Source organism: Lissotriton vulgaris, chromosome 3_1, assembly GCF_964263255.1.
Source record: "Lissotriton vulgaris chromosome 3_1, aLisVul1.2, whole genome shotgun sequence".
Lineage (NCBI taxonomy): Eukaryota > Metazoa > Chordata > Amphibia > Caudata > Salamandridae > Lissotriton > Lissotriton vulgaris.
Window position 1 is genome coordinate 1566468741 of NC_141689.1, and position 26941 is coordinate 1566495681.

General features: G+C 42.8%; 1 long non-coding RNA gene across 1 annotated transcript in view; it reads left to right on the forward strand.

The window, feature by feature from the left end:
* Positions 1–350: 350 nt before the first annotated feature.
* The window catches only part of LOC147728193 (uncharacterized), a 96545-nt gene continuing 69954 nt past the window's right edge, over positions 351–26941 (forward strand). The window contains exon 1 of the long non-coding RNA XR_015309536.1: positions 351–405. This is a non-coding gene — a long non-coding RNA (uncharacterized LOC147728193). The remainder of the gene's footprint in view (positions 406–26941) is intronic.

The window sequence follows — 26941 nt, forward strand, 5'->3', positions numbered from 1 at the left end:
GATTAACCCACCGGAAATGCCACAATATAGTATAACTGACATGCTTCTCCACTGATGATACACCTAAACAAACGTCATCAGACTCCCTCAACCTGTGGACATTTACAGTCCAACCCAGATTACCCAAAGGCGCTGCTATGCCATAGCAACGGCAGATTGGGCGCTATACATGTGCTTATTGACAGTAATTGCCGCTGGTTACCTACAAAGAGTTAAATGCGAGCCCTGCCATTCGAGTGGTCCTTCCCCCTTAGAGTGCAGTATAAATGGGCGGGAGACGCCGGCTGCCTCGGTTGAAGCGCAGAGCAGAGCGCTCGGGCGGGGAAAAGCAGTAAAACACAGTGGAAAAGATGAAAACCTTGGTACTGTTTACAGCTGCCCTTGTGTGCTTTTCCTGCTTCGCGGGTAAGTCCTTCATTTTTGTCTAAATCTATAACAGTTATAAATGAAAGGGTAGGAGTAGCTGGTTAGCTAGAGGAAAAAAGTAAATTTAGCTTAAAGCACAATATGCCAAGGTGATACTTTATTTGACGAACTCGTGTGATACGGTGACAGATTTTCAACTATGCCCCATTTGTCGGATGTGTGTGTGGGGGAGAGGGGGGTGTATTCTTCCCTAAAAAAAAAAAACTGTACTAAAGAACTTGTTCATCCAATATCTGTTGCTGTTCTGTCTGACCTTTGACTGTACAGATGTGTCAATGAGGCTGAACATACATGGTTCCCATTCTGTCCACGTGATTTGACCAGATTGTCTCTGTCAATGCTTACTCTGGATGGTGATAATAGGTTTAGAGCTCAAATACAAAATGGGAACTTGGGGGCATATTACCAAGGAGGCGATATGAAATTGTCGCAGCTTTTGCGGCCGTTTTCAGCCGAAAAGCGGCAATACTTTCATCGCCTTATGAGCAAAGACACGCTATCGTGTGTTTTGCTGATTTAGCGAGCCTTTCAACAACACCTAGCTTTGCATCTCTAAGGGGATGCAAAGTGGGCGTTCCAGAGCAAAATAATAGGAGAAATGTCGCTAAGCGACATTTCTCCTATATCAAGCTGCACGCTAACAAGCAGAGCGTTAGGAAAAGTAGCGCTAACCACAGTTAACGCTACTTTCCTAATGCCTGATTTAGCCATGTAATCCAATAAAAGGAGGATTACATGGCGATGATTACCCTGCCCTATCAACAACGTTATCGCCATTTTCAATGGAATATCGCTGGAAAACCAGCGATATTCCATTGAAAACGGCTATAATCCCCGCTATCGCTGGGATTGTTATCTCCATGGCGTTAAGCATTGTTAATACAAAGCTAACATGGAGATTATCGCCAGTGATAGCTTTTCTCACGCTAACAGCGGTCAGCGATAATTATCGTTGCCGCTTGTTAATATGCCCCTTGGTCTCATAAAATAAACGTGAATACAGCTTAAACAGTCTCATAGCACGGCGTGAAAACCAACGGGGGGGGGGGGAAATGTGCCGCACCGCAGGGCTTTAACCCCTTCGACACTCATGACGAGCTGGGCTCGTCATGGTGTAGCCTCCTCGTACACTGATGACGAGCCCAGCTCGTCATGAAATAAAGTAAAACAGCAATTCCCAGCACAGGAGGGGAAAACGCCTAGCAGCCATGGAGTTAAGTGGGCTGGGTCTCAAGGGGTCTGAGCACTGGCAGTTTTTTAAAGGGGGCCTCGAAGCGGGTCTCTATCGGGCTCTGTTTTGAGCCCTGGCACAGGCGGTCTGTGTTTTTTTCTGGACTGCAGTGACAGCAGTTTGCTTTCACTGCAGTCTGAAAAAAAGTGCAAAACAGCCTGATAGACACCCCTTTCGAGACAGCAGGCACATTGATGTGCGCTGCTCAACACTGCTCACTTCTCACTAGTGGAGAAGTTATGGCATGACATCATGCCAGGTGAGCGTTGTGGGGGGAGGGGAATCATTTAAAGAGTCATTTTCTCTCTGGATTTCCCTTCTCTTTCTGAAACGCAAGAGCAGCAACATTGCCCTAGTGTCACCTGGGCTTTAAGTGGAAGCTTTTTCAATATTATAAAGCCATAGTAGTAGCTTATTTACCATATGCAACTAATAACCATTGACAAAGCCAATAGTGTTTACTTGTAGGTATGATGTAACTTGTTGTCTCACATATCTGGATGCCATGATAGAAACAGCAAAATACAAGTCGGGCGGCACACTATGCTAAACACAGATTTTTAGTGTAAGTTTGTTAAAGCCACGCCGCTAATTACACTGGCCACACCCTTTTGAGAGACCCCCCAGTTTTTTCATCCCACTTAAAGCCCTGCCGCACAGGATTTATCAAGAGGCGTGTTCCGAAGATGTGATTGACCACTATTGCGCTAACAAATCTATTTTATTGCAACACTAAAAGTTGAGCAAATGGACAAAGGTGACACCGTGGTGGCTTTTTGAGATTTGTACTTGAGGTACGCATGTCAACTTGAAGACAACTGAACAAGCATACGTCATATATAATGTATAATTCTGCGAAAAGAACACACATTACACATGGGAATAACACGTAATATTCGCTTGCCCCTCAATTGCACCCGGTTTTAGTTGGATTTATGTTTTAATTAAAGGTCAGGTCACACTATTATTAGATCTCACCTGGCCAATGGGCGTTTGCCCTTTTCACACTCTAGGGCAGATTTACAAGCCCCTTGCAACACTTTTGCGTCATTTTCCCCATGTTAAAAATGACGCAAAAGTGGTGCAAGGGGCTTGTAAATCTGCTCCTCTGTTCTCCCATTTGCATAGGCAATAAGAAGTTGGTGCTCCGAGCGGAGGTTGAAGTGAGCGGGATCTGAGGGGTACGACATGCCCGCACATCTTTAAAACAATGCCCCTAATTTCTGTTAAAAAACAACCATCCCGGGACGGTTAATCCAGACATTTGTGATACATCTGTTGTAGAGGAAGGGAAATACAGACAGCTAAACAAGAAACAAGCTTTTTGCCAGGGTGCCTGCTTCCTGAAAGAAATGAAAATGTGCACATTTGGTTAATTTGAAAATATAAAGGCTGCTTGGAAGCCAGAAATCATTTATTTGATGGAGTCACTTGAAGCTTGGTGATGATTCTTTTTGTGAGGTATTGGAAGGTGATCAACTGAGCTGTGGGTGTGTGGTTTTAATGTACAGTTATAACATATATTTGAAGTAGGCACATTCTACAAAGTAAGGAGATCTATATTTTGGAAGTAACATTTTTATCTGAAATTTAAATCTTTTTGCACACTGTGTTGCAGCGTATCTTATACGGTGTGTAATGCAAGGGTGGAAGCAAAACTGTACCCCAATATTCCGGAAATCACAAAATGTAAACACCCTAAGATTTCAATTTGGAAAAGAAGGGGACCCCTACTTCTAATGCCGTCACTACTAGTAGGGAATAAATTAAACTATTTTTTGGAAAAACGAACAGTAGTGAGCTTAATAATTAAGCCAAAAAACCCAAGAGAACCAATGAACTAATTAGATGAATATTGTGACATGAAAACAAAATTAATAGAAACAACATGTACTGTTTATATTCAAAATAGTTTTTGTGATTTATTTAAATATTTTCTTCATTTTTGTTGAAATTTTCATTTATAAAAAGACATATAAACCATTAAAAAGTCAATGACATACATTTTGTGATTCCAGAAAGGTATCTACATATACTCAAAAACACGAAAAAGAAGGGGAGAACAAAAAACAGTACAAATGACTATGGTGATAGATCGGGCTAGTGGAGTAAGCAAAGCGGTGGATGGAGACTCCATCCACCGCTTGTTTTCATGGCCCACACTGCAAGCACAGGCAGCAACTGAATACTAGGACTAGGCCAATGGTGATAGATCGGGCTAGTGGAGTAAGCAAAGCGGTGGATGGAGACTCCATCCACCGCTTGTTTTCATGTCACAATATTCATCTAATTAGTTCATTGGTTCTCTTGGGTTTTTTGGCTTAATTATTAAGCTCACTACTGTTCGTTTTTCCAAAAATCACCCCAAGATTTCACCTGTGCCCGTTCTCCCATTATAAGAAATTGCTCTAAAAGGCACCCTTCTCGATATCAATTTAGCAGGGTAGCAAAAGCAAGCAACTCCGATCACTCAATAATTGAGTTTTACATCAAGGAAAACAAAGGATTTATTGCAAAAATTTCAAAAACAAGCAATACAAAATACATGCCATAAAGGCTCAAAATGCAGAGCTATACAGAATAGTCAAAAATCATACATCAATATATTTTCAAAATGAGCGGAAAAATCTGAAAAGTGTAGAAGAGCACATCCTCAGTAAGATAGGAAAGTCTTCTGTGGGTTACCCCCAAATCCATGTGTTTTTCTACACAATTCTTGCATAATAAATAAGTAAAACCGCTAATTCCTGGTGTGGCCGTAAGTAACAACTCTTTAGCAAATAGCAAGTGTGGACTGTGGCTCTCTAGTTACAGACACAGATATCTGTAGTGATCACAATAGCCAATAGAGGTTTCACAATATACAATAATGTATTTATCGCTGATTATTTTAACTTGCACTTATTGTTCATTTAGGGTGTGTTTCATTTTATAAGCAGTTAACTGAAGGTATAGTTAAGGAATAGTTTGGTCTGTTTTAGCCACATCTTTGATCCCGCCCTGACGCTCACTGAATCTATCCCCATTGCACTCAGGATCACAGTACCCTTTTTAATGCACTCACCTTTAACCTCTTAGCAGCTATGGAACGTCCAGCTCCAGTGCTGAACGTTCCATTGCGCAGGTGAGGTTCGAACGTCCAACGGCCGACGGCAGCACTCCTGAGGTAGTGGTGCCGTCGGCCGTTGGAATAGGCGCAGCACCTAAGAGGTTAAGACCCTTTGCATTTCACACAAAATAATGCAAGGCAGAGGCCCGCTAATCCTGAGATCCCTCGTCAAACCCCATCAGTCGAACAGACAACTCAGATCAGACTCTCTCTCCCTGGCCAGCATCCCCAGAATAAAAAAGGCCCGCTCTGGGGGGCGATTGTTCTCTTACAATGCTCAAAAACTGTGGAACTCCCTTCCACTGTCCATCCGAAGAGAACACAATCTACTTGCCTTCCGTACGCAACTAAAAACATGGCTCTTCCCATAATTATTCACCTCCTATTCCCCCCCTCCGGAATAATAGGTCGTCTGTCAGCGCTGAGACGCCCTAGGGTAGCTACGCGCTTTATAAATCCGTATTCAAATTCAAATTCAAACAACTGACTCCGAACTGCAAAGCGATTTTTGTGCAGCATTCGCATACATTTTTGGTTCAACATACTTTTGCACCCAAAAGTTGATCGCCTCTATGTTGTGGGGTGAAATGCTGCCATAATCTTGGAAGCACTTTCACAAACATTTAGGAAAATTGGACCTGAGTCTGGCTGGAAATATTGCTTAGAAAAAATAGACATTTATTTAGATGTAGGAAATGTGCAGCAGTTAAAATAAAGTACACCACAGTAAGCCAGAAGATTCTAGCTCGACCTGCAGGCACTCTGAACCTTAATGTAATTCTAGTGTTTGGATGATTATACTGTGTAAAGCCAACATGTCTTTAGTTAAAGGGTTATGCTATGTTCACTGATTGTGAATCCTAATGACTCTGGTCCTCAGATGACCTTGAGGGGCATCATGTCTGTCACAGAGCGATTTTGAATACCCACTTGTCAATTAATGGCTACAAGTGATGTTCGCTACTCTCCCAGGAGAGACAGCCAAATCATCGAGTAGAAACGTACTGTAAAATACAGCTTAATAGCCCCTGGACAGTAGAGCAATGCTAGATCACAAGGGGATAGTGTTACTTCTGTTTCTATCAACAGCGTCATTGTCACGTTACATGTGGAAAATATGGCGCTATATTCAAATTTCCAGTTCTCTCATTGCAGCTGGTCTTTGTGCAGCGCAGTGTTGCGCAATTCTTAGTAAAGCTTCTCCTTCATGATTGCAGATAGAGAGTGTTTGAGGGGTTTCAGGAAGAAACAAGGTATAGAGGACATTCTGCCCATTTAATGAGTGGAATAGCCTGGGGATTGTAAGCAAATGGCTCTTTTTGCATGTCCAACTCAATTTTTTTGGCCTGATATTGCTGATGTTAACCATTTCCATGCGTCGGACGGCCCCCGGACGTCTGAAGTCACAGTGGGCGTGTGCGCAGGACGACCGGGGCCCATCTGAACCCCGCCCACTCAATAAATCAGCAGCACCGCAGTGGAATTCGCGCCGTGGTCAAGGCGTTAAGACTCAGTACAGGGGTAACCTGCTAACCAGGACCAAGTACAGGTGTTCTGATCCTTAGAAACATGCCACATTGGCTATAATCCCTGATTGGCATATTTAACTTACCTATAAGTCCCTACTATATGGTACCAAGTGTTCCTTGGGCTAGTAACTTAAATGTCACTAGTGGACTACAGAACTTATTTGTAACAATATTTACTGTACCATGTATTGTATCACCATTACAGTAAACATTTAACATGTGGCTCCAGACCTGCTGATGCAAACTGGATGTGCAGTTTTAAACTGCCATGTCTATTATTCATAATAAAGCATTTTTGACAGGCCCAAACCTTCCTTTTTATACCTTTAGGTCACCCCTAAGATAGGCCTTAAATGTTCATTAGGTAGGGTGCACGGTACTTTAAAGTAGAACATGTATGTTTAATATTTTACATGCTCTAGCAATGAAAAACCTCTAAAGTCGTGTTTCCCTGCAGCAAGACTGTCTCATCCACAGGCTAACACTGGTTCACTCTATTACATTTAATAATTGCTAAATTCAGTTTGGGAGTAGATTTTTGTGTTGTACAGGAAGAATGGCGCTCAGGCTAAGTTATGCGTCTGTGTGATAAATTGCGTGTATGTACGGTGCCAACCGGTCAAGGGAACACATCTTGAAACCCCTCGTATGTATGTGAGTCCAGAAACCCACAATTTCAAAGCAAAACACAGTCCAGGGCACACGTAATGAGTGTCAAAATGAGTTCCGTACGATATAGTTAACTATACAGGATGTTAGATCCACACTGGATGAGTAGTTTCACGTTTGTTTAATCAATCAGAAATGTGCGAGAAACCAGCCAACACGTGTTTCGTCACATGTGAGAGTGATCCTGTGGCTTCTTCAGGGCTGAAATGGCGTAGTTGAGATGATGGTCTTATAGCCGGTGATAATTCCAACCCAGCTAGGTCATGTGCTCCGGATGAGGAGTAATGAGGAGGGTCGGGCACGTGTCGAGCCAACCTGGTAGCCAGTAAACATTCACGAACCGGCTTGCTGAGGCGCTCCAGGGGAGGTGGAAGGATGAGTGGGCCTCGAGGTGCAGACCTAGAGGTATGTAGGTCAGTCTATATGCGGTCCTGAAGGGTTCTGCGGAATGAAATTGAAGGGGGGCAGCCCAGTGTTCAGGTGTGGCCGATTTCGGCAAGCGAGAAGGCACCAGTGTTCCCACAGCTCATCTCTTCGTATAGGCGATCCGCAGGGGCTTCGGTGTACCCGCCGGCCACGCCTGAACACTGGACTGCCCCTCTCCACTTTCATTCTGCTGAACCCTTCAAGACCGCCTATAGATGGACCAACTCACCTCTAAGTCTGCACCTCGAGGCCCACTCATCCTTCCAGCTCCCCTGGAGCAGCTCAGCAAGCCGGTTCATGAATGTTCACCGGCTACCGGGTTGGCGCGACACGCGCCCAACCCTCCTCATTACTCCTCATCCGGAGCACATGACCTAGCCGGGTTGGAATTATCACCGGCTATATGACCATCATCCCAACTACGCCATTTCAGCCCTGAAGAAGTCACGGGATAAAAACCCACATGGGACGAAACACGTGTCGGCTGGTTTCTCGCACATTTCTAATTGATTAAAAACATGTGAAACTACTCATCTGGTGAGGATCTAACATCCTGTAGAGTTAACTATATCGTACAGAACCAATTTTGACACTCATTACGTGTGCCCTGGACTGTGTTTCAGTTTGGGAGTAGATACAAAATGGTTCAATGACTCATGTTCATACTAATTTAAAATCCAATTTAATGGTAAAGTCAGATTTTATATTACTATAAGGAACAGAAACTTTTAAAAAGTTTTCTGTTTCCTGCTCAAAAGCAAAAGACTTTCCTGCCGGTGTCCAGTTGTAACATGACCCCTGATAGCTCCCCTGGAATGAGAAGTGGATCGCTCCCAGACAGTGGACAAAGAGATTTGGGTGTGGGGCGGTGTCTTTTTTCCTTGAGTAGGATGGCCTGGGGCATGAGACCATCTCCTTCCTGAGTTTCAAAGGAGGTCTACCCTGTTACTGGCAGATGTAGCCTACACTTTGGCCTGCCCCCTTTTGTTTTTCTAGTCAGGCTGGCCCCAAACCCAGTGGGTGGGGGGCTGGCCAAAAATGGTTTAGAGTGACCTGAGGGGGTAATACCTCATTTCCATAGCCACACCTACGGGTGGACACAGAGAGCTCTGCACAGAGGATGAAAGGTTCGACCACATTGGTTTTCGGTGGAGAAGTGCAGTGTGGGATTTTTTGCAGTTAGGCAAACAGCAACTGCTGCATAAGTGGATAGGGTTGCCCCTGGGAATAGGGAGGGGCTGGAGTCATCCCCCACCCATATGCTAGTGCCAGTCATTAATATGGCAACACTGGGCACCTTTTTCATAACACTGTTGAACCTTTGCAAGACAGAGAAATTCCTGCACCTACTGTTGAGACCCGCGAGCAGAACCCTAATGGTTGGCCCTGCTCCCACTTGTACCAGGACAAAAAGGGGGACTCCAAGGGCCATTTGGCTGACCTTCTGTTAAGCTACAGGGACACAAAATCTGCAAGAAGCCTTTTCCTGGAGGAGCCCAGCTTACCAGTTTAAATTGCACCAGCCGTGGACATTGCTGCAGGATTCCCCTGGCGTGAGTCCTGACCCCCCCCAAGTGCTGTTCCTGAAGTCCTGGTTTCTTTGGCTGGCGTCAGAGTGTTACTCCTCATGCCTAACTTTAAAAGTGAGAACTTCTTGACAAATTTTCTTCAAGTGAACTGGCGTCAAAGTTGCATTGATGACTTTGAATACCTTGCAGGCTCCAGCCTTCAGCCTTGCTCCACTGAGAAATTCCGAGCTCTAGAGAGGCGTTGATGACCAACTGCCAACAATCGACATCCGATCGATGTCAAGGTTCATTTTGGTATGAATCATGAATTTCTACAACCTGGAGCCTTAACCCCTTTTGTTGACGACTGCATTTGGACACTGTTCTACTGCACACAGTTGAGCCCTGCTTCAGGTTCAGTCTGCTGCTTTCGTGGCCAACGAACCAATTGATAACCTGTCAATGTCCAGAACAGTTTCTAAGAAACGAAAGTAACTCTTTGACCGGGATAACCCAGTCCCTGTATCCAACCAGTGATCAACCATGGTCGGCTTCAACTTCTGACTTTTCCCTGGTCTACCACGATCAATAACTGCGGTTGGCGTTAGGTGCTTATTGGAGCTCTTTTCTTTTAAAACTTAAAACATTTATAACACCTGTTCCACTTATTGTATTTTTGTCATCATGATGTCCCTTTTATCATTAAAATATTCTCTATTGTTATAAATTGGAGTGGGATTTTTATTGTGGTGTGTTTTAGACTTTTTAATGGTTTTGGTACTTTTAATGCTTTACACATTTTTTAAGTTAAGCCTAACTCTTCTGTGCCATAACTAGTAGAGGTTGAGCTCATGTTTAAATTACTAAAACTTTTACTGGATTGAATAAGAACAGTAACATTAGTTCTTGTGGTGGACTACCATTCACCCCAATGAATAATCCACCTTCTCACAGTGTTCCATACCTTTGTGGCTTGTGAAGAGTACTACGAGACGTTTTTCCATTACTGATGTACAGTGAGGTATGGTGGTTGCTAACTAAAGTGTCCAGTTATCATGGCATTTGCACATCTTATTTGGAAGAACTTATGATGACCAATACTACATACTACTCTTTGAGTGATACAAAATGCAGTGAAAATTATGTGGCAAGCAAATTGTACGGCAGGCGCAGTGGTGCTTAGTTGTGTTCATTTAATTCAAGATGAAACAAAAAGATAACATAGCTACTACATTTTGGACACAGTGCAGTCTAAAGTATGTAGACGAAAAGATCAAGATATAGTCTATTTGCTTAGTCTAGACATGACAGAACAAGCTCACTTATAATTATGATTCAGTGTCAGTGTCAAATAAGCTTTATTCAAAATCACTTGGGGGCAGATGTATCAAGCATTTTATTTGTCGCAAACGCTGCGAATCGCAAAATAGCAGCGTTTGCGACCAAAAAAACGGGAAATGCGATGTATGAAAAAAATTGCATCGCAAAAATAGGGAATCGCAAAATTTGCGATTCCTTACTTTTGCGCTACCATTTAAGGAATCGCAAAAAGCGATTCCTTAAATGGTATGTAAGAAACAAGAACGTTTTGCGAATTCACACTAAGAAATCGTAAATTAACACCAACTTGTAGTTGGTGGTAATTTGCGAATTCATTTACAAATGCACTTTTTGCAATTTGTAAAGGTGGCATGTGACGTTCATACATGCCCTTAGGGCATGTATGTACGCCATATGCGCACACATGTCAATTTCAGGGGTGCAGCAGGGTGTCCTTAAGACACCCTTGAAATTATTCTCAATTTGCGATTAGCAAATTGCGAATCGCAAATTGAGAATAATTTCCCATTCCTTCCTATGGGCCTCCTGGCCCATTGAAATGAATGGGAAATTATTCCTTAATTGTGATTAGCAATTTGCTAATCGCAATTAAGGAATTTTAAGAAATCGCTAAAAAATAGCAAATTTCAACATACATACCATTTTTCAATTCTCAAATAGCGATTCCTTAAAATTCGCTATTTGAGATTCGCAAAAGGGTATCTTGATACATTTGGCCCATAGTGAGTCATAAAAGTTACAGAATTATAACATTGTCTAAGTTTAAAAACAGTTAAAAAAATACATAGGAACACATGGATAAAAAACGAAGAGAAACATCCTTCTATTATCAGTAAAATATTTACAACAGATTCCTACATCTAATAACAGCCAGTAAAAACCGTGACAATACTTCACATATAAACAATCTGGAAGGGATTGCAGGGAAATAAAAGCTGGTCAGCATTGAACAAAACCAAGCGGTTTTAACAGGGGCTTAATGAAACTATTCCTCAAATCGGAGTAATATTTGCAGAAAAAGAAAATATGCATGGTACTCTGCATAGATGCGTTATCACATGGGCATATCACTGGTTCATGCAGCCAGTTGTTGGAGGTAGGGAAACAGGTTAAATGATGAAAAATGTCCAGCCGAACCCGTGTCATATACATTAACTTGATCTAGGCTCATGGCGGCCCTGGGCAGGGAGCGTAGGTAGGGGGCCCCGGAAGAGGGGGTTCGGGCAGGTCGGAGCACGGAGGCCAGTGAAGAGGGGGGGCCAGGGTGTATGGAAGTGGAACAGAGCCGGAGGCCGCCAAATCCCTGCTAGGGGCCGCCACGCAAATATGTATCTATCGTCAGAGGATTATTATATTAAGGATATATATTGGTGTGGTGGCCCCTGGGGTTTGGTGGCCCTGTGCAGGTGCACAGCTTGCACATGCCTAAGGCCGGCCCTGACTTGATACAGTTGCATATCGTAGCTGGTCGAGATCAATTGATTCTTCAAAACAGAGGGTTTATTAATCTCAGCGGATAACTTCAATTACTCTAGTAACGAGTAGCATTTTCTTTTTGAGGCTTTCCTTGGGAAACTAATCAGAAGCTCAGGATGGTCAAAATTTTGAATGCAGACGTAGACCTGAGGCAATCCTCTACAATAGAACAGTTTTAATAATGATGATTCTTTGTGGGAACACGAGGAGACGAGAAAGCTTGCCTTAGTGTTTTCAGGTGGAAGAATAATATTTTAATGACAGTTACCTGATGTTTGAGTCCGAGCCCTGAATCCTTATGTATGCCTAGGTCTTCTACAGATTTAAAGAGTGTTTAGCTGGGCCCAAGAAAAGGTGGCCAGGGAAAAGACATGGTAGTTAGTGATACGTTAGTACTTAGGAGCATTTTTTTCTGGTCATGGTTACGTTTAAGCTAGTTGTGGGACATTCAGAGCTCAACATTGATTAGAACATTGGAATGTTGAGCGCTCCATTTAAGACAGAGGAGTGCTCCAGGCTTCTAATGGCTGGTAGAAACCCGGAGGATCACCATTCCAATGTTTGTTCACAGCGGTTGCAGTGAACAAAGACCTCACGGAGCCAGAGGGGATTTCAACCACTCTCTGGCTCTGTGAACCCCTTGTTTAACAAATTAGAGCATTCTGCCCTCTAGGGATGGAATGCACTAATAGCCTTTACCAGCCATTAAAGGCCCTCTATCTTGCTAAAGGCCCTCGCCTTTGGCTCATGCCTTAAAAGCTGGAGCGGGCCTTTAATGGCCGGTAAAGCCCATTATGTCAGGCTCTAAGGCTATAGAAGACATCTGCAAAGGATACTGTACACGTGAGCTCTGTGGAGCAGGTGAGGGGTGCTGGTAGGCTGAAGTACACGTTAAAGAGGTAAGATTCTGTTGTACCCTGGAGGTGAGAGGGTGAGTTAGAGAGCAAAATGCAGTTAAGGAGATCTGATTCTGTCACAGAGAGAGGATGGGGTTGGTTTCAGTTTCTCGGGTATTAACGTGGAGTGGTTTATGGTGTCAGAATCCTCTGATGGGCCCAGAAGGACAAGTGATGCACTTTCATATGTGCCCGCCTGCATGTTTTAGGTCATTACATGTGAAGAGAAGATTGACATATATGCATGTATATTGTCATCTGTGGCCAGATGTCCATGTGATTTGAGAAATTCCAAGATTACCGTGGGTCACCCCTTCATGTAGTTGTTAAGATCTTGAAGTTTCTTGGTCCACCTTTAGAATATGAATGCTGCTAAGTTGCCTAAGTGGCTGAGCGAGCTAAGCACTTACTGTTGATGTATTGATTTTCAGGTCATGAGTTCAAATCCTGGCAAGGCCAACTCAGCCATCCACTCTTCTAAGAGCAGAACATATTTATTACAACTCATAGAAATTGACATTATGGAGCGCTATATAAAACCTATTTATGTTGTTTGCATGTTTGTGACAACTTTCAGGTTATTTATTGAGGAGTTGAAGAAGAAGTGGTGTATTGTCACAGTAGCCAAAGCGTCGATGTGCTCCTTTTAGAAAGATAGTGAGCACTGGTCTTCAAGGAATCTGTTAATCTTCCAAGTGGGAAGAGAGTTATGAAAATGTATGAACGTCATAGGCAGGAAAGTATTGAGGGTAAGTCATTTTCTATATGTCCCGTGTGTGTGGTTGTTAAATATTTGTTGCCCATTTGGCTGATGTTACAAATGCTGATGTGAATGATGGATATCTTATTTGTTATTTATTTAAAGAGTTTTACTAAGCGCTTACACGCCACCAAACGGCCACTTCATAGCACTATGATAATTATAAAAAGGAAACAAAAAAGAAGAAAGGAGAAGGTAAGAAGAAGTGGATCCATATTTGAAAATATATTGACCAAATTAAGAAAATGGAGTAGCACTTCATTAGAGTAGCTCAACAGATCGAATCAAGGAGTAGGTGAATAGTTTTTAACAGGTGACTTTGCAGTTTTGGGGTGAAAAGTATGCATTTTGAACAAAACAGGTACAAGTTTTCCCGAAACAGGTGCTAGTCCTCTGATTCCTCATCTCTGGTTGTACAATATTCCAAATATATGGTCCCAGTACTTTTAGTGACTTGCTTCCAAATTTCAGTATTTTTAGCTTATATTGAATGAGTTGGGATGCCCTTGCTGGTCTCAGACCCCATGTGGCTAGGATGAAGAAGCTATTGGTCTCAAGTAAGCGGGCCAGGTTTGTGTAGAGCACATGGGGGCATATTTACAAGCCACTATCGCCACCACAAATTCAATTTTCTCGACGTTGTGATGACGATATGGGCTTTATCTTACTCCCAAGGCAGCGTTAAGCCACTTAACGTGGCTTAACGCCGCCTTGTGAATAAGGCACCCTTACGCGCTGTACTTAACGTGAAAGGGGCCGGCAATGGGTGTTGTTGTGGACGTTTCAACGCAACACCCGTTGATTTGGACTCTGCCCCATATTTACAAGGGTGGTGTAAATATGGGGCAGCGCCAAAACTAAAAACAGGGAAAACCTGGTCTTAACCTGACACAACACGGAGCAATGTTTAATGTATCCTCATTTTTGCTGTCTCTATGTGTGCTGCATTGTGCAGCACACATAGAAACAGCAAACCGTCATTGATTGTTTATGTTCAGGAAGGTGTTCCTTCCTACACATAAACCATCATTTTTTTAAAATTACGTTTTGCAACTTCTGTGTTTGCTGCATTAAGCAGCACACACAGAAGTTTCAAAATGCCGTTTAAGATTGTATATGTGCTGGAAGGGACACCTTTCTGCACATAAACAATAATTCCCCTCAATGCAGGCACTCTTGCACTATGGTGCAAGGGTGCCTGAATTAGTGCTAGCCATTATCATAAATGGGGTAACCCAAAACCGGTCCAGGACCTGGGTACAGTGCGTTAACAAAAACAATGGTCCTTGACCCAATTCAATTCAGTGATTTTATCACATTAGTATTCATTAGTTTGCTAAGTTTGAGCCCACATTAATTTGCTCCTCGAATGAAATCCAGAATTATTTATGTAAATACAGAGCCCAACAAAAAAATGTATTTCTAGAAAAAGTAGTACATTTTATTTATACCAAACAATGTATTTGTCCTTTTATAATTCAAAGGTTCAAGATACAATTTTTACAATATTTACAATGTTTTTAGGTACGAAATTCAGGGTGCTCATAGGGACGTGCATAGAAATAGTGCTCAAGTATTGACGCGTGTGATTGAAAGAAGAGGATAAGAAGGAAATTGGTGACAATATTTACAAGTGTATATACTGGTTCGGTAATTTCAAACAGTATAAGCCTGTCCACATTCAAAATTCAGAGTCTAGTGTATCAGAATCTGATTCATTTATTTAACACGTTGTCACACTAGAATTCTAAGTGGTCCAGGAGGTTTAATAGGGGTGTCGACGTTTCGACCCGACTTAATGCATATGGGGTGGTTGATAGCCTCTGCTTGCGGGTCTTCTTCAGGACAAGGGAGCACCCTCCGTACCTGACATATAAAAGTACCCTGACGGTGATTCAGGTAGTCGTCGTCAGTAATCGACCCAGGATCTATGTATCCATGTCCCAGAATTTTGTTGCACCATAAGAAGTTAATCCACTCTGAATGGTGGTGAATTCACTCTGCCGGTTAATAAATTGTATTGAGGAGAGTTTCCTTTCATGGAGTAGGGATCCAGTGTATCATCCCGACTTTTGGGGGTTATTTCAAATTTGTGCCGGTGAGGTCACTCTATTTTTAATCACTTAGTTCTTCCCCAACATCAGCATACGTCGTAGCCCGTTTAGTAGCGCCGGACGTCTGTTAGTGCTAGGCAGCTAAATTAGCGCCAGCGCAGGTGGCAATGCAAGTCTCCCCTGTATTCTTGTAAATACGGTGCAGCACTGCGTTTCAGTAGTGGTGGAGCTCAGCTTTAAGCCAATGAGTCTAAAGGCGCATTCTGCCACCTCCTTGGAAACATGCCCCATGTTTTCTTAAACCTGATCTTTCGCCTTCTCGGGAGTCAGTGGAGATTCAACGGTGCAGGTAAAATACTCAGGCAGATATTTGACCCTTGCTTATCAAGGTGTTGTTTTGTTTGTACATTTGTGTGTATTTTTAGCTCACCTTGGAGTTTTACCCTTCTTGTTCATGGCATGTTAATATGGTTATTTTTTGCATTTATTTATTATTGTATGGCTAAAAGAATAAATTGAATTGTTATGTAGTAATTTTTGGGTGTAGTGGTGTTTTTTTAACATTGTATATAATTGCTTTTTAGTGATTTATGTATGCCGACTTGTTGAACTGGGTATAACAGGCTCACCATTTATACTCTGGAGATTGGTGGTAATTGCGATTCTCCCATAACCATGACTAGAGAATCTGGATTTCATTAAAGACACAGAGGTTAACATTATGCATATTTCTTTTAATGCAGTCCAAGCAGCTGCATACATCATAAAGCACAAAAGTTCCAGAATAGAATGTTAACATAAGATCAAAGGCATGAGCCCATAACAATCTGCCTCTTTTAAATGCAGTGTAGAACAGGATAAGATCCAAAGAATTAGAGTCCAAACAGCAAACAATTTCTTAAAGCCATCACCAAACGAAGGAAGGAAGGACGATGGATGAGCCAAAGGTCAAAAATCTTGAAGTTAAGAAAGATTATCTGAAAAAGAAGAGAAAGATATAGGTAACTCCAGAATAAAAAATGCTAAAATGAGGAGGCAAACGATGTAATTAAACAAGGTATAGCATTTCTAACTTGAAAAGACGTCAATCTAAAGTACATCAAATATGTTAGACTAAATATAAATATTGGAAGCTTTAAATATCCAAGGGAAAGGGAGGGAGGGATAAATTTAGCCTCCGTGTCTGTAATGAAATCCAGATTCTCTAGTCATGGTGATAGGAGAATCGCAATTTCATTACAATACCGGAGGCTACATTATGTATGTTGGTAGCTTTGTAAGACCACGTCAGACATATGAGAAATTGGTTTACAATAATGCTGAGCGAAAGTCCTAGCATTAGACCTATCGGCAGCTTTAAGGATATCAACCAACTTACCTCCAGACCAGAAGGACTTATTGGCCAGTGCACCTAAATTCATAGCAATTTTAACCCAACTAGCATTAGAAGCTGAAGTAATAGCTTTGTGAGGTTTAACAAAGGAGATAAGTAACTGATTTACACCTAAAGGACGAAGAGCATTTACTCTGCAGTCGTATTTTTTCATACAATCCACAACACAAAGTTTTTTTACAAAAATCAAAGCGTGGATAAAATATAGAATCAGATATAGTCTTGGTTCTTCTAAATAAATCAAATTTGACTCCAAACATGTTGTAGGATCTATTTGAGATTTCAAGAGCTTTAAGGTCAGAGACCCTTCGTCAAGATACAAGACAAAGCAAAGTAGTAAGTTTGATAGATTTTTTCTATTCAAATGAGTATTATCAGACCAGTTAGAGAAAAGATCAAGAATCAACTTAACATCCCATAGAGACTGCTATCTAGGTTTAGGAGGTCTCCTGAGTCTAATACTTTTGAGGACCCTACAAATAATGGCGTTTTTACCTATTGACTTACCATTAACGAGAGAATGTCCCGCTGAGATAGCCGATCCATAACAATTGATCGATCTATAGCTAAGACCTCTTTCGAATTGTTCTACGAGGAAATTAACTATGTCAACGATAGGTGCCTTCGCGGAATCCAGGTTCCTTTCCAAGCACCAACGTACCCATAGTTTCCATATGTTGTTATACCGGTAGTGTGTACCAGGGGCCCAAGATTCTCCTTGGAGAGTTCAAGCTGTTGACGAAAGGCCTGCGAGATAATTGGATCTCCTGACACTCTCCAAGCAAGAAGGTTCCAATTCCCTGTTTGAACGAGGGGTGAGTTTGTCCGTCTACGTCTGTACGAAGATCCACTAGGTAAGGAATCGGGAAGGGAAGGTCGTAAGCCATCTCTAGAGGGGTGGGAAACCAAGCCTGAGATGGCCAGAAGGGAGTGACTAGGACAATTGAACAACGTTGATGTCTCACTTTCTGAAGAACTCTCTGAATCATTGCAAAGGCAGGAAGGCATAAGCCTTGCTCCCCTTCCAGCACTGAAGAAAGGGGTTTACTGCTAGAGCACCCGGGTCTGGCATCCAGCTGTAATAATTTTCCAGCTGGAAATTCAATCTGCTGGCAAGGAGATCTATTTCCATAGGACCCCAAAAATTGTTGAGAGAATTGAAGACAAAGATGTTGAGCTTCCAATTGCTGTGGTCCAAGAGGAACCTCGAGTTCCAATCCGCCGATATGTTTGTTTTCCCTGGAAGATATTCGGCTCTTAGGGATATCTTGTGTGCAAGACAGAACATCCAATGTTTTCTGGCTAGATTCAACAGGTCTGCAGATTTTGTTCTACCTAGCCGATTTATATAGGCAACTGCGGACATATTGTCCATTTTTAGAATGACAGATCTGCCCTGAAGGGAGTGTTTGAAGCTCATCAGAGCACACAGACTGGTGGTCAGTTCTAAGTAGTTTATATGGTGTGAGGATTCTTCTTGAGACCAAACACCGCCTGTGTTCTGATCTAGGAGACAGGCTCCCCAGCCATAAAGGCTCGCATCGGATTCTAAGCCAAACTCTAGTGCTGAACCAAAAATTGCTTTTCCGTTCCAAGCATCTAAATTCTCTAACCACTAGATCAGTCCTAGTCTTGCTTCCGGGTCCAGGGAAATGCGATCCCATACCAAAGGCCCGATCGAAGGGCTCTTGCTTTTACTCTCTGAAGAGCACGATAATTTAGGGGACCCGGAAAGATAGCTTGGATAGAAGATGATAGGAGACCGAGTAACCTGGCTAGTACCCTCAAGGATAAATCTGTTGTTTCAAAACGTGTCTTATCTCTTTCCTGATTTTGGATATTTTCTTTGGAAGGAGTAGAAGAAGACATTTCGTGGTATCCATGGTAAATCCCAAAATCCCAGGGTTCTGGACTTCTCTCTGTTTATGATGAAGCCTCGTTTCTCTAAGAAGTTTATTACAGTCTCCAGGTCTTGGATGATTTGAGAATGGTCTTGTGATAGAATAAGGATGTTGTCTAGATATATGATCATATGAATACCTTTTTCCCTCAGGGAAGAGGCGATTGATCTCATCACTTTGGTGAAACACCATGGTGCTGAGGAGAAAGCTTGGAATTGGAAAAGGTGATTTTTCCACATAAATTGAAGAAAGGGTTGGTGAGCCTTGGCCATAGGGATGGTAAAATAGGCGTCTTTTAGGTCTAGTTTGACTAGTCAGTCTCCTTCTAGTAGTAAATCTCTCAGAAGATGAATGCCCTCCACCTTGAAGTGTCTGTACACCAGGTATTTGTTGAGTTCCCTTAAGTTTATGACAGGTCTTCAACCCTTGTCTTTTTTCTCGACAGGGAAGAGTGTGCTTATAAACCTTAACATCTCCATGGGAACTTCTATAATAGCGCCCTTCTGAAGCATGGAGGATATCTCCTCCTCTATTATTTTTTCTTGATCTAAGGTGAGACGAATATCTCTGGGGAAAGAAGTTTGAGAGGGAGTCTCTATAAAGTCTATCATAAATCCCCTCACCATGTTCAAAACCCAAGGGTCTTGAGTGATTAATTTCCAATTGTGAAAAAATAATTTGAGTCTGTCTCCTACTTTTGGGAGAAAAAAAAGGGGAGGAGAAGGGGAAACAGTACTCACTTTGAGGGTTGTTGTTGTTGAATGCTTCACGTGATCTGAAGCTTCTTAAGCAAAATCCTCTTCCTCTTTGTGGGTAGAACTGAGGGGTATTAGAGGATTGGTAACCCTTTCTGCCGTATCCTCTGGATCTGGAGTAGGGCCTGCGGTTGAAGCAGCCGAAAGAGAGGCCCCTTCTCCCGGCCCTTCTAAAAAGGTTATTGGTGTTGAAAACCCTCTTCATGTTTTGATGGGCTTCGTCCAATGCTGTAAAGGTAGACACATAGTTATCAAGTGTCTTGATAAGATCCTCGCCAAAGAGAAGACCTTTGGGGTTAAGAGAGGGCTCTTTGTCAGCCAAATCACTCAATTTCGGAGAGATTTTAGTAAAAACTACCCTTCTCCTTTCCGAATTGAGGCTGGCATTGGCATTGCCCAATAGAATCAAGGCTCTCTGGCTGAGACCCCTAATAACTTCAGTGTTCAGGGGTGTTCCCCTTATGTGGCTATGTTCGGCTGTATCGATGATCCTGGCCAGGGGGCCCAGGATATCAAGGACTCGGTCTTGGCAGATCTTAAGGGATTTCTCCATCCCTTTTCTCTGGTCTCTCCTGAGTTTAAAGAGATATTTAATTAGTTCAGGGTTGAGGTTTGGAGTTTGGCAGACCTTGTCGTCTATAGAAGGCCTGGAGCATTCAGCTCAAAGTAGGTTTCGAGTGTCTCTCTGCAGAGGGTACCTTATCCATTTTTAATGAATTTGCTCACATGTTCATGGGGAAACCACTCTGAACTCCTAGGATGTTTTATATTGAGGGGTGAAAACATTTCCTCACCTAGGGGGTCTACGATATTACCTTTAGAAGAAGAAGAAGAAGGTAGCTCGCCTTCTAAAGGTTGAGAATAAAACCCATGGCCATCTTCCTCCAGATCCAGGATATATATCCATATATTCATCTGGAAGGTCAGAGGCATCATCATCTTGAAAATCGTTGTCTCCCAACTGGAGATCAATGTCATGAGCACTTCAATATTTTGCGCCGCTAGGGACACCCTAGTAGTTTGTGCCGCTGAGGACACCATTAAGAGTTGTGCCGCCAAGGACACCCAGTGTATTCGAGGTGCGGTGACCTCCCCTAAAAGTTGAGATGCTGGGACCTCCCATAGTGCTCTTGGGGGTTGTTTGAACAATATTCTTATTTTTTCTAAGTCTTCTCCCCCTTACTTCAATGAGATCGTCATTGGGTAGGTTATGTTGGTTTTCAATGACATCATCCTCTTCAAAGGGAAGTGATCTTTTAGATACAACAACTTTGGATAACGTCTCCAACATACAGGATCTCATTTCTTTATGGATCAAACTTTTGAATGCTTCGTTATCCCTACTAGGGATAGGGGCGCTAGCGTCATCAGAGTCAATATCACACATAGTGGTAGGTGTAAGAGGATTATAGGTAAAATAGAAATGTCTGCCTGATCTCTCTTTTTTTATTTTTATATATTTCAGATTATATTAAAACTAGATAGGTCATGTTCCCTTTTTTAAAATGTTTTTATTTTTATTTTTATTTTGGATGTGTAAATAAAGGGTTAATGGGTCAAGGGGCTTTATGTTTAAACAGCCGGTAAAATAATGCCACAGCCAGTAAATAAAGCCCAAAACGGGGTGAGTCAATAAGCTTAGGATGCAAAGGCAAGGAATATTATCTATTTAGTGAATAGTATAATAGTATAAATAAGTATAAATAACACGCGTGCTTCAAATGCAGAGAACAGGCGATATCAGCGGATCGGCGGTCGAGCAACTGTCAAAGTGCTCGATCATCCAATCAGCCAGAACTCACCGTAGGAGAAGGAGAGGAAAGAACGCGGGGACGCGATGAGCTCGTTGCCAAGGTGCACTTCTCTAAAGCGTCAGAAAGGCATCGCTCAAGCCATACGTATCAAATGACGAAGACGCAATGAGGAAATATCCCGCACAGGTGAGGGCGGGCGGCGGGAGTGAATGATCGCGGAGACGGAAATGGGGGGGGGGGGGGGTATGAACTGCCGATCGGAGGCAGGGCTCTACCCCCGAGTTTAGTACCAAGGCGAAAGCCGTTTAGGGTGAATTAACAACATGGGAGAGGGCCAATCTCCATAATTGGAGATCGGGTTGACCGATAGGAGAGAGGATGGGGGGGGGGGGGTTAAAGGCCCCAAGTGAATTAGAGTAGGGTTAAGCAAAAAACAGTAGAATACAATATCAGTAAAGCAGAGTAAAAAACGGTAGAATACAATATTAGGCAATAAATAAACAGTATTACAAAATGACAGTAGGAGTAATGTAAATTAACTTATCTGCTTGGAGCCGCATTTAAAAGAGGCAGATTGTTATAGGATCATGCCTTTTATCTTATGTTAACAGTCTATTCTAGAACTTTTGTGCTTTATGATGTATGCAGCTGCTTGGACTGCATTAAAAGAAATATGCATAATGTAGCCTCCGGTCTTATAATGAAATCCTGAATAGTTCAAGTTCAAGTTTAACATTTATATAGCGCACTACTCACCCAGAGGGTCTCAAGGCGCTTGAGGGAAGGGGGTATTTTATTTGTCGAATATCCAAGTTTTTAGTTGTTTTCTGAAGGAGTGGTGGTTCTGTGTGAGGCGGAGGTGGGTGGGGAGAGAATTCCAGGATTTGGCCGCTAAGTAGGAGAAGGATCTTCCCCCCATGGTGGATTTATGGATGCGTGGAATTGCGGCGATATGAATATGAAGAAGTGGTCCTTGAACCATCTTGCTTTTCTCTATTTGAGGTGCATGACCATAATTTCACTGGAGTGAAATGGGTATGGACAAAGTTGATTCATTTTTCAAGGGACTGATGGGTCAATGGGTTAATGCATCCATGCCAGGAATCTGTTTCTGACCTTATGGTCACTGATTTGAATCCTGGTGAGGCCATCTAGCCTTTTTTCCGTCAGAGGTTGATAAAATGAAATCTATGGAGTTGGGTACTAATACATATCTGTTAATTAGTGCCAAGTTGCCCCAATGGATGAATGTGCACTTTACAAATGTATGTTATGTTATGTTATGTTATGTTGTGTTATGTTATGTTATGGTTTGTAATGGTATGTTATGTTATTGTTTGTAATGGTATGTTATGGAATTGCAGACTAAGAAAGAGTGGTGCATCGCTTCAGTTTGGGGTCTAGGGTTAATCTGTTTTTGTGGTTTTCTATCTTGGGGCAATACATTTACAAAAAAATGTGTGAGAAAGCACACGTTTGGAAAGGAGCATTGGAGCAGCAAATTGCAGCTGCTGGGTCCTCCAAAAAAAGAGAACGAACATGTTTGAGTGTGAAGCAGTGCACAAGGTTAGAGCAAGAAAACATCACCACTCTGATGGAGTGCTAGAAAATAAAATTCTGGAAATGCAAGTAGTGGAAGGACATAAGTAATCGAATCAGAAAATAGTAAAGAAGAAAAGCTTTTGAGGTGAGACAAACAAAGAATATGGAGGAAAGCTGTTGAATAAAAAGCAGGTAAAAGAAACAAGAAAGCCACTTAATCAAGCTCAAGGGGCTAACGGAAAGCCTATTAGATGTAATTATTTTAAGATATTAGCCACAATAGGTCTTTGACGATGACAGGTAAAGCTGTTTGTAGGCGAGACCTAAAAATGTCTATTCTTTTTAGGTTGATCCTAGAGCCAGCGCGCATACGCTGCGAGGCATGCTGTAATCCCTCTGTGGGCTTTAAACACGCCCCCACTTTTTGATTGGTTGCTTGGTCTGCTTTTTTGGTGAACAGTGTTTATTTATCCAGCTTTGCATCTGTTTTGTTACTGCCCTGGGGACTGCCCCTGCTACATGGATCCTTTCACTAGTGACCATATGTTTTCTTTTAGTGTACTACATTTTCTTTCCGTCGCCTCCTCTGGATGCATGGCGCTGCATCCAGAGGTAGTTTCTTTAATCTCCCCATGCCTTTTCAACAAAACCTCCTGCTGGCAGCTTCGAAAATTCTATTCTTAATTATAAAAAAGATTTTGCGGGTGCCTTCATTTATTTATAAACTGCGCTGCTTTAACTTTACATTTAAAAAGCGGAGCTTAGCGCTCTGCATGGCGCAGTGCAACTCCTCCCCTGTTGCTTCCCCAGCATCGCCAGGCTAAAAATGTGAAAACACAGAGAACACACTTATGAATATTGTGGTCAGGCTACACAAGTTAATGGAGTTGTAGCAGTGGGCTACTTTGCATCACTATTTAGTTGCTTTGGGCTTCAAACTTGTGAAAAAATCTGGCAAAACTGTTGGGGAGTTCACAATGTCTGGTTGTCGTCATCTGCAGCCCCACCCTGACTCAACCTAGCTTCCAGCGGTGGCCCAGGCCTTCAGGTGGATGGGTTGGCCTTCCACACAGCTCTCCAACTCCACTCATTTGAGTGCTGTTGCTTGAGGCATATAAGGCGACCCCTTCTTGCCAGTCGCTCCCGGGTCGGCCCTCAGCTTGACTTAGCCCATGGCTTGCTCCTAAGCCATACCGCAGGACAGGCTGCTGTGTCTTCAGCATCACATTTGCGGCAGTTACTTCAAATGCATCTGCACATTTGTTTGTCTTGTCTGGAACTGCTTTGTTTCTCTGTGCAGCGTGATAGATGCAGGGGTATGTATGGACAGTGACAGGCTTCTGTGGGTATTGATGCAGGACAGCTTAATGTGTGTAGAGCAGAGCTCTGTTTGGGGAACCAAACCCTGACACATCCCATAGTGTGTAGTTTTGAGATGTATGTATGGTGCTGTGTGTGGGTGAGAGCATTGTAATGACATGGAATATTACAGGATAATGCTATGCTTTGAGTCAAGTCGGACATTTTAGTGTCAAAAATATTTTATGTTTTTTAAAACCTACTGCTCTGCTTATTTCTGCAAGTGTTTTAGTCATGTAAATAACAGACGTCATTATTAGCCAAGGTAGTGGTATTTAGTGCATTTTAAAGACAGTGTGTGTTATGCTGGCATTAACATTTATTGATTCGAAGGTATACAAAATTAGTAACAAAAATGCTTTTTTGGATCTCTTTCTACTGATAACATACATTTTCGAAACTGAACAGCAACCAGGGCAAGCTCTGTATGTATTTTCTGCTTAGCCAAACACTTATAAGGTCCCAAAGACGAGACCTATTGACTATGCCAATGCTTGTTTTAATCACAGCCACTCCTACGTTCTACAACAAGGCAGTCCTAGGCGAGCACTATGGTGTTACCAATAGGCAAAATATCACCTAGTTTGGGGCAGCAAATATTCTTCCACTGGCCCTAATCCAAAGCAGTTTTTCTTATCTCTGAACTATTTTAATATGACACAAACAGCAGATATCTCACAATACCGCATGTGTTTGTAACCTTAAATTTCAAGGTCGTATTACTAAATAATATGTTTCAAGGTCGTCTTACTAAATAACATCTTTCCATCTTGTGTCCAGATCCTGGGAATGCATTAACAAATGAAAGAAAACCCAAGTTAAGGCGAGGTAAAGATTTTGTTCTACCCTATTGTTACATTGTCAGCTGTTCTGTAAACGGAGGAGTTATGTCTGAAAAAATAATTATTGATATAACACAAAGGCGAGATTCCAACTATGTCTCTGCCACTGGTTTCAATTAGGCCTATGTGGTTCACTATGTACCCATAACGATTGGTGCTAGACCTGGCATCATTGGCGTGAGTCTCCCTTCCATTTTTGACGAATTGCCTCCTCTATTTTTATATGTTTTTGCTGGATTTATGCTTTGGGCACTGTGCCACTGCTAATCAGTGCCACAGTGCAAGTGCTCCCCATGTTAAATTGATATGCTGATTGGATTCCATGATTGGGTTATGTGATTTATCTGTCAGCCCCTAGTACAGTGCACCATTTGTGCCCAGGGCTTGTATGTCAAATGCTAATGGTGGGCTTGCAGCGCTGGTTGTGCCACCCACAGAAGCAGCTTGTAAAATGTGTCTCAGGCCTGCCATTGCAAGGCCTATGTGCAGTCTAGCACTGCTATGTCGACTTGGCCAAGTGCACCCACTTGCCAGTCCCTAAACCTTCCCTTTGCTTCATATTAGACACCCCTATGGTAGGTCCAAGGGTAGTGTGCATTGTAAGTATAAGGTAGGACAATGCTCTGATGTTTGTAGCATGTTCTAATAGTGAATTACAGGCATTTTCGTTTTTCACTACTGTTCTCATAGGCCAGAATGGGCAGTTAGATTATTACATTCTTATAATCCTAACTGACTCAGGGAACATGGTAGAAATGCGAATTTAGTATGCCTGATCTCAGAATAATAACATACATCTTTTAGTAAAGGTTATTTTAATAATCTGTGTTTGCAAATACCACTTTTAGAAAGCAGGTATTTGCTTGCCTAACCATTTGAACCTGCCTCTGCCGGGTTGTGTATTCCTTGTCTGGGTTTGTGAGTGACAGGGCTGGGAAATTCCAGGAGACAGGCTGGGACAGCCCAGTGGTGAATAGAGAGATTTACATCCAGATGGGAGGGAGGAGTGTACCTGGGACCTGAATAGTCCACCCCTTGTGGCTTGTCTGATGTCTCTGCCCTGCACTGGGAAAGAAGAGAAGGAATCATGTCAACAGCGTGATCCAGAGCTGTATCTTCCCTCCCCTGTGCTGGCTCCACCTCCTGTGGGGCGGCTGATGTCTCTGCCCTGCACAGTGAGCGGAAGAGGAGAGTCATGTAAACAAAGTGCTCAGGAACTGGTTTGGACTAGGCAGAGGCCTCAGAGAACAAAGGATTTTGGGGTATAAATATTGGGACCCTGATCCCTAAAAATGAGATCACTTCTGGAACAAGAAACCTTTCTGCCAAGGAGAAGAACCAAGGAAGCTGCAGGAGTTTGGACTACCCCTCTGCCAGTGTGCTGTTTGCTGGGTTGACCTGCAGTGGTTGCTTCATTGCCAAGGGAAAGGAGAAGGAACTTTGTAAGGACTTTTATCTGCAGAATAGTCTCCAAGGGCTTAAACTGTGTTTGCCTCCTGCTGAAGTCTCAGGGTCAAATGACTTCACCTCCAGCTCCCTCCTGAATTTCCTTGCTGGTAATTCTGACTCCAGTCACTTGTGTGCCGCTGGGAGCTGGAAGCGCGACGCATCGAGAAGAAGCTTGTCGCCGCCGTAGCTGAAATCGTCGAAACGCCGGAGAAACGAGCCTTCGCCGCATCTCCCTGGAAGCGTGTGTCCATCAAAGCTGCCTTCTGTCGCATCACCGGAGAAGCGTGACGCCATCGAGAGAGTCGCCATCGCATCACTGGAGAAGCACGTCACAGGGCCTGTCGCGGCTCCAAAGTACAGAGTCGTCGCAAGGCTGCCAGGGCGTCATCGCATCACCGCATCAAGGGCGCCATCTTCTCGCATCGCAACCGGATCATCGCATCGCATCAAGGCGCCATCTTGCGCACCGCAACGGGCCCGCGGGCCAAGAATCAATGCATCACGTCCGCACCGGTAAGGCT